Source organism: Triticum aestivum, chromosome 7B (genome assembly GCF_018294505.1).
Source record: "Triticum aestivum cultivar Chinese Spring chromosome 7B, IWGSC CS RefSeq v2.1, whole genome shotgun sequence".
Classification (NCBI taxonomy): domain Eukaryota; kingdom Viridiplantae; phylum Streptophyta; class Magnoliopsida; order Poales; family Poaceae; genus Triticum; species Triticum aestivum.
This window is the reverse complement of record NC_057813.1, coordinates 435,565,707-435,573,135: the sequence shown is the minus strand read 5'-3', so window position 1 is coordinate 435,573,135 and position 7,429 is coordinate 435,565,707. Positions and strand designations below refer to the sequence as shown.

Here is a 7,429-nt window from a genome sequence, read left to right as displayed (position 1 = left end):
GTGTGATGAAAAAAATGTTTATTAAGCTGAGTAACAAAATACTTATTGAAAGCAAGATTAAGATAAATAACTGTGGCAACATATGTAAATGTTAGAATTTAATTAATTAATGTAATTAGTTAATCGAAACGACTCCTTGGCGACCAATCGTGGGAGCGATCGATTCCGATTGTGCTCGTCGCTTTGCCTATTCCCCTTTCTAGCCTTTTTTCTTTTTTGGAAAAGCCCCAGACGTGCGCCTATTCCCTTTTCCTTTTCCATCCCCTCCTCCACTGCAGTTGCCCTGCTGCTTCCCCTTCCCCTCCTCGGCGAGGCGCCTCACGAGCGCCGCAAGGGAGGTGGCTAGTACGGCGAGGCGCCGCGCCCACACGAGCGCCGCGAGGTCAAGGGCAGCAAAGGGTAGCATCAGGCAATACGGTGAGGTGCAGCAACCGCACGGGCTCCGCGAGTTTCAGGGCCGGAAGCGGCCAATACGGCGAGGCTGTGCCTGTTCGGCGCCCGTACGGCCTTGCTCCTGTGCCTCCTACCTGAGCTGGACCTCCCCCCGTGCGTCGTCCCCACCCGCATCACCAAGCTTCCCAACGGTGTCCGCAACTCCGCGTCGCCTCAGAGGATGTCCAGGTACAACCCACCTCCCCTCCCCTCTTCCTTCCGATGAGTCCATGGCTAACAGCGGCACTGTCTCCGAGCTCACGAACACCCGGATTTGACAGGGAGCAACACATGGATGGTGATTTTTGCCGCTCTGCTCTTATGATGCCATCAGAGCACATGTTGCTCGTTTTCAGCATGAGGAAGAAGATGATCTAAATGTTTTGGAAGGACTAATCCAGTAAGGATGGTGGACAAGAAAATATAGAAGGAATGTGTATGTCAAAACTGAAGAAAAGCAGACCACCTTGGTGGCTCTGTTCTCACAAAAGAAGATTGTTTACTGTTTCACACAAAGTCGGATTTTTGCCAGCAACTCATCCACCTTGGTCTCATCTTTTGTTGATGACGGAGCATCACGTAGCAGTATCTCTGCGAAAATCCATAGAAGTATCGGAACCGGCTGTGGATATGGGAAAAAGAAAATCCCTAAATGCATCTCTGAAACAATGGCATTTTTTCAGTGAATGAACTAAGAATAGCAGTTCATTTATATTCTGTAGGGGGATAGCAGCTGCCACTGTTCAAGAATGTACTAATTCTCTGAAAGTTGATTTGTTTTTCTGTAGCAAGTTGTCGTATGAATTCTGACAGCAACTGCCATTTGTTCAAGAAGGAACTATTCTCTGAAAATTGTTTCGTATTTCTGTAGCAATTTATTGTATGGATTCTGAACACTGTGCAAGGAAATCAGCAGCTGCCGTTGTTCAGAGAATGAGCTAATTCTTTGAAAATCGCTTTGTTTTTCTGTAGCAAGTTAATGTATGAAATCTGAATATTGTTCAAAGAAATCAGCAGCTGCCCTTATTTTACATCAGTTTACCCCCTCTTAGTAGAAAGGAACAACTCATTTTTCTCGCTACTCCTAATTTTGTGTTGTGCTTTTGTGTAGGAGGAGGAATTGATTCTCAGACCACAAAAACAACAGAACAACAGGGATGATATTCAAGTTGACATATCTCCATAGAGAATCTAACCTCTCCAGGGATAAGTAAGATGAAAAACAACCATTGAAAGCGCCACAAAGGTAACTAAGCAATGGTAAACCGTAAACATCATTTGAAGACCATCCTTTTATTTCCTCCTTTCACTGAATTTTCATAGGTTAATAACTTACAGCATAAATGTTCATATCTTACAGCATAGATATCTTTCTATAGGCAGTCTTTCACACTAAAACGACAACAAAGGCCTTACAAGATACTTCCTTTTTTTGTCCACTGTTCTTCGTGCTAGTATCAGGTTCAGTAACATACACACAAGTAAAAATGCTCATTGTTTTTCTCTGCGCCCACCATGCAAAAAAAAAGTGCCCCAGGAAGATAATTGCCTCCTTTTCTTTCCAGTAGCATCCCAATCGCGTTTTAGCTCTCTAGTCCAGCCCACGGTGCCGCTTATGTCCCCTGTTTTTGGAGGACATATAAAGGAATTAGTTCCTTCTGCTTCTATATAAAAAAATAATAACCATAATAAATCCAATAAGATTAACACTGCTAGTCCAGAAATTTTAAGCATTACTGGGTTCTTTTGAGGACATTGTGGCCTTCGATGGCCTGGCAGCTTGCACTTGGAACACTTCCTTATTGCTGACTGTTTCAGTTTCTTAAGCTGCACCTCGACGCCACCCATGGTAGACGCACCAATGGTAGACACAACATTTTGATGCACCTGTGTAGGGGTGTGCAGGTTGCCATCCCCCTCCTGCCTGGCATCAACATTCAACTGCTGAGGATCATCGATGCACGTCTATCTTAGGTAACGCGAGTCGAGGCGGACGTCGTCGCGGTAGCGATGACGAACGCCGAGACGAGCACGTGACACCACGACCAGCCTGTCTATCTTAGGGTAACGCGAGTCGAGGCAGACGCCGTTGCGGTAGCGACGTCGGACGCCGAGACGAGCACGTGACACCACTACACCGTGTCTATCTTAGGGTAACGTGAGTCGAGGCGAACGTCGTCGGGTAGCGACGACGGACGCCGAGACGAGCACGTAACACCACGACCACCCTGTCTATCTTAAGGTAACGCGAGTCGAGGCAGACGTCGTTGCGGTAGCGACGGCGGACGCCAAGTGGAGCATGTGACACCACTGCCACCCTGTCTATCTTAGGCTCACGCGAGTCGAGGCGGACGTCGTCGTGGTAGCGACGACGGACGCCGAGACGAGCACGTGACACCACTTCCACCCTGTCTATCTTAGGGTAACACGAGTCGAGGCGAACATCGTCGCGGTAACGACGACGGACGCCGAGATGAGCACGTGACACCACTTCCACCCTTTCTATCTTAGAGTAACGCTAGTCGAGGCAGACATCGTCATGGTAGCAACGACGGACGCCGAGACGAGCACGTGAAACCACGGCCACCATGTCTATCTTAGGGTCATGCGAGTCGAGGCGAACATCGTCGCGGTAGCGACAATGGACGCCGATACGAGCACGTGACACCACAGCCACCCTGTCTATCTTCGTGTAACGCGAGTCGAGGCGGACGTCATTGTGGTAGCGACGACGGACGCCGAGAAAATTCGACGGACGCGAAAGTATCACTCCGCATCAATTTTTTTTTATCATTTACCTACTCGAGGACGAGCAGGAATTAAGCTTGGGGATGCCTGATACGTCTCCAACGTATCTATAATTTTTGATTGCTTCATGCTACTTTATCTACTGTTTTGGACTATATTGGGCTTTATTCTCCACTTTTATATTACTTTTGGGACTAACCTATTAACCGGAGGACCAACCCAGAATTGCTGTTTTTTTTGCCTTTTTCAGTATTTCAAAGAAACATAATATCAAACGGAGTCCAAACGGAATGAAACCTTCGGGATCGTGATTTTCCAACCGAATGTGACCCAGGAGACTTGGACCCTACTCCAAGCAGTGCCCGAGGAGGTCACGAGGGTGGAGAGCGCCCCCCTGGGCGCGCCCCCTACCTCGTGGGCCCCTCGGAGCTCCACCGACGTACTCCTTCCTCCTATATATACCTACGTATCCCCGAACAATCAGAACAGGAGCCAAAAACCTAATTCCACCACCGCAACCTTCTGTATCCACGAGATCCCATCTTGGGGCCTGTTCCGGAGCTCTGCCGGAGGGGGCATCCACCATGGAGGGCTTCTACATCATCACCATAGCCCCTCCGATGAAGTGTGAGTAGTTTACTTCAGACCTTCGGGTCCATAGCTAGTAGCTAGATGGCTTCTTCTCTCTTTTTGGATCTCAATACAATGTTCCCCCCCTCTCTCGTGGAGATCTATTCGATGTAATCTTCTTTTTGTGGTGTGTTTGTTGAGACCCGATGAATTGTGGATTTATGATCCAGTATTATCTATGGAAAATATTTGATTCTTCTCTGAATTCTTTTATGTATGATTGAGTTATCTTTGCAAGTCTCTTCGAATTATCTTTTTGGTTTGGCCAACTAGATTGGTAGTTCTTGCAATGGGAGAAGTGCTTAGCTTTGGGTTCAATCTTGCGGTGTCCTTACTCAGTGACAGAAAGAGTTGCAAGGCACGTATTGTATTGTTGCCATCGAGGATAACAAGATGGGGCTTTTATCATATTGCATGAATTTATCCCTCTACATCATGTCATCTTGCTTACGACGTTACTCTGTTTTTACTTAATACTCTAGATGCAAGCTGTATAGCGGTCGATGAGTGGAGTAATAGTAGTAGATGCAGAATCGTTTCGATCTACTTGTTTTGGACGTGATGCCTATATACATGATCATTGCCTAGATATACTCATAACTATGCTCAATTCTGTCAATTGCTCAACAGTAATTTGTTCACCCACCGTAGAATACTTATGCTCTTGAGAGAAGCCACTAGTGAAACCTATGACCCCCGGGTCTATTCTCATCATATCAATCTATATCACTTTATTTACTTGCTTTGTTTTTACTTTGCCTTTACTTTTACTTTGCATCTATCTATCAAAAATACCAAAAATATTATCTCTATCAGATCTCACTCTCGTAACTGACCGTGAAGGGATTGACAACCCCTAAGCGTTGGTTGCGAGTTGCTATCGTTTTGTGTAGGTACGAGGGACTTGTGCGTGGTCTCCTACTGGATTGATACCTTAGTTCTCAAAAACTGAGGGAAATACTTACGCTACTTTACTGCATCATCCTCTCCTCTTCGGGGAAATCCAACGCAGTGCTCAAGAGGTACCAACGACGGACACCGAGATGAGCACGTGACACCACTTCCACCCTGTCTATCTTAGGGTCACGCGAGTCGAGGCGAACGTTGTCGCGGTAGCGACGACGGATGTCGAGACGAGCACATGACACCACGGCCAACCTGTCTATCTTAGGGTCACGCGAGACGAGGCGGACGTCGTCGCTGTAGCGACGCCGGATGCCGAGACGAGCACGTGAAACTACGGGCACCCTGTCTATCTTACGTTCACGCGAGTCGAGGTACCGCGACGACAGACGTCGAGACGAGCACGTGACACCACTGCAACCCTGTCTTAGCGTAACGCGAGTTGAGGCAAACATCATCGCGGTAGCGATGACACACGCCGAGATGAGCACGTGACACCACTTCCACCCTGTCTATCTTAAGGTAACGTGAGTCGAGGCGGACGTCATCGCGGTAGCGACGACGGACGCCGAGACGAGCACTTGACACCACTAACTCCCTGTCTTAGCGTAACGGGAGTCGAGGCGGACGTCATGGTGGTAGCAACGACGGACGCCGAGACGAGCACGTGACACCACTTCCACCCTGTCTATCTTAGGGTCACGCGAGTCGAGGCGGACGTCGTCGCGGTAGCGACGATGGACGTCGAGACGAGCACATGACACCACAACCACCCTATCTATCTTAGGGTCACGCGAGACGAGGCGGACGTCGTCGCTGTAGCGATGCCGGACGCCGAGACGAGCACGTGAAACTACGGGCACCCTGTCTATCTTAGGGTCACGCGAGTCGAGGTACCGCGACGATGGACGCCGAGACGAGCACGTGACACCACTTCAACCCTGTCTTAGCGTAATGCAAGTCGAGGCAAATGTTGTCGCGGTAGCGATGACAGACGCCGAGATGAGCACGTGACACCACTTCCACCCTGTCTATCTTAAGGTAACGTGAGTCGAGGCGGACGTCATCACGGTAGCGACGACGGACGCCGAGAAGAGCACGTGGCACCACTACCGCCCTGTCTAAGGATAACGCGAGTCGAGGCAAACATCGTCGCCGTAGCAACGACGGACGCCGAGACGAGCACTTGACACCACTAACTCCTGGTCTTAGCATAACGCGAGTCGAGGCGGACGTCATTGTGGTAGCAATGACGGACGCCGAGACGAGCATGTGACACCACTTCCATCCTATCTAACTTAGGCTTACGCGAGTCGAGGTGGACGTTGTCGTGGTAGCAACGACGGACGCCGAGACCAGCACGTGACACCACTTCCACCCTATCTTTCTTAGGGCAATGCTAGTCAAGGCGGACGTCGTCGTGGTAGCGATGACGGACGCCGAGACGAGCACGTGACACCACTTCCACCCTGTCTATTTTAGGGTTATGCGAGTCGAGGCGGACATTGTTGCTGTAGCGACGACGGACAATGGGACAAGCACGTGACACCATGGCCACCCTGTCTATCTCAGGGTAACGTGAGTCGAGGCGGACGTCATCGCGGTAGCAACGACGGACGCCGAGACGAGCACGTGACACCACTTCCACCCTGTCTATCTTAGGGTCACACGAGTCGAGGCGGACGTCGTCGCGGTAGCGACGACGGACATCGAGACGAGCACATGACACCATGGCCACCCTGTCTATCTTAGGGTCACGCGAGTCGAGGCGGACATCATCGCTGTAGCGACGCCGGACGCCGAGACAAGCACATGAAATTACGGGCACCCTATCTATCTTAGGGTCATGCAAGTCGAGGTACCGCGATGACGGACACCGAGACGAGCACGTGACACCACTGCAACCCTGTCTTAGCGTAACGCGAGTTGAGGCAAACATCGTCGCGGCAGCGATGACAGACGCCGAGATGAGCACATGACACCACTTCCACCCTGCTATCTTAAGGTAACGTGAGTCGAGGCGGACGTCATCGCGGTAGCGACGTCGGACGCCGAGAAGAGCACGTGGCACCACTACCACCCTGTCTATCTTAAGGTAACGCGAGTCGAGGCAAACGTCGTCGCGGTAGCGACAACGGACGCCGAGACGAGCACTTGACACCACTAACTCCCTATCTTAGCGTAAAGTGAGTCGAGGCGGGCGTCGTCGTGGTAGCAACGACAGACGCCGAGACGAGCACATGACACCACTTCCACCCTGTCTAACTTAGGCTTACGTGAGTCGAGGTGGACATCGTTGCGATAGCGACGACGGAAGTCGACACTAGCACGTGACACCACTTCCACCCTGTCTATCTTAGGCAACGCTAGTCAAGGCGGACGTCGTCGTGGTAGCGATGACGGACGCCGAGACGAGCATGTGACACCACTTCCACCCTATCTATTTTAGGGTTATGCAAGTCGAGGCGGACATCGTCGGTGTAGCAACGACGGACAACGAGACAAGCACGTGACACCACTGCCACCCTGTCTATCTTAGGGTAACACGAGACAAGGCGGACGCTGTCGTAGTAGAGACAATGGACGCCGAGATGAGCACGTGGCACCACTTCCACCCTGTCTATCTTAGGGTAACGCGAGTCAAGGCGGACGTCATCGCTACCGCCGAGACGAGCACGTGACACCACTGCCTCCTTGTCTTAGCGTAACACGAGCC

At 50.6% G+C, this 7,429-nt stretch overlaps 1 long non-coding RNA gene across 1 annotated transcript; it reads left to right on the top strand.

The window, feature by feature from the left end:
* The first annotated feature begins 10 nt into the window (after positions 1-10).
* LOC123157086 (uncharacterized) lies at positions 11-3,490 on the top strand. Its single transcript, XR_006478668.1, has 3 exons — positions 11-621; positions 1,544-1,678; positions 3,431-3,490. It is a non-coding gene; the product is annotated as an uncharacterized lncRNA (long non-coding RNA).
* The last annotated feature ends 3,939 nt before the right edge of the window (positions 3,491-7,429 follow it).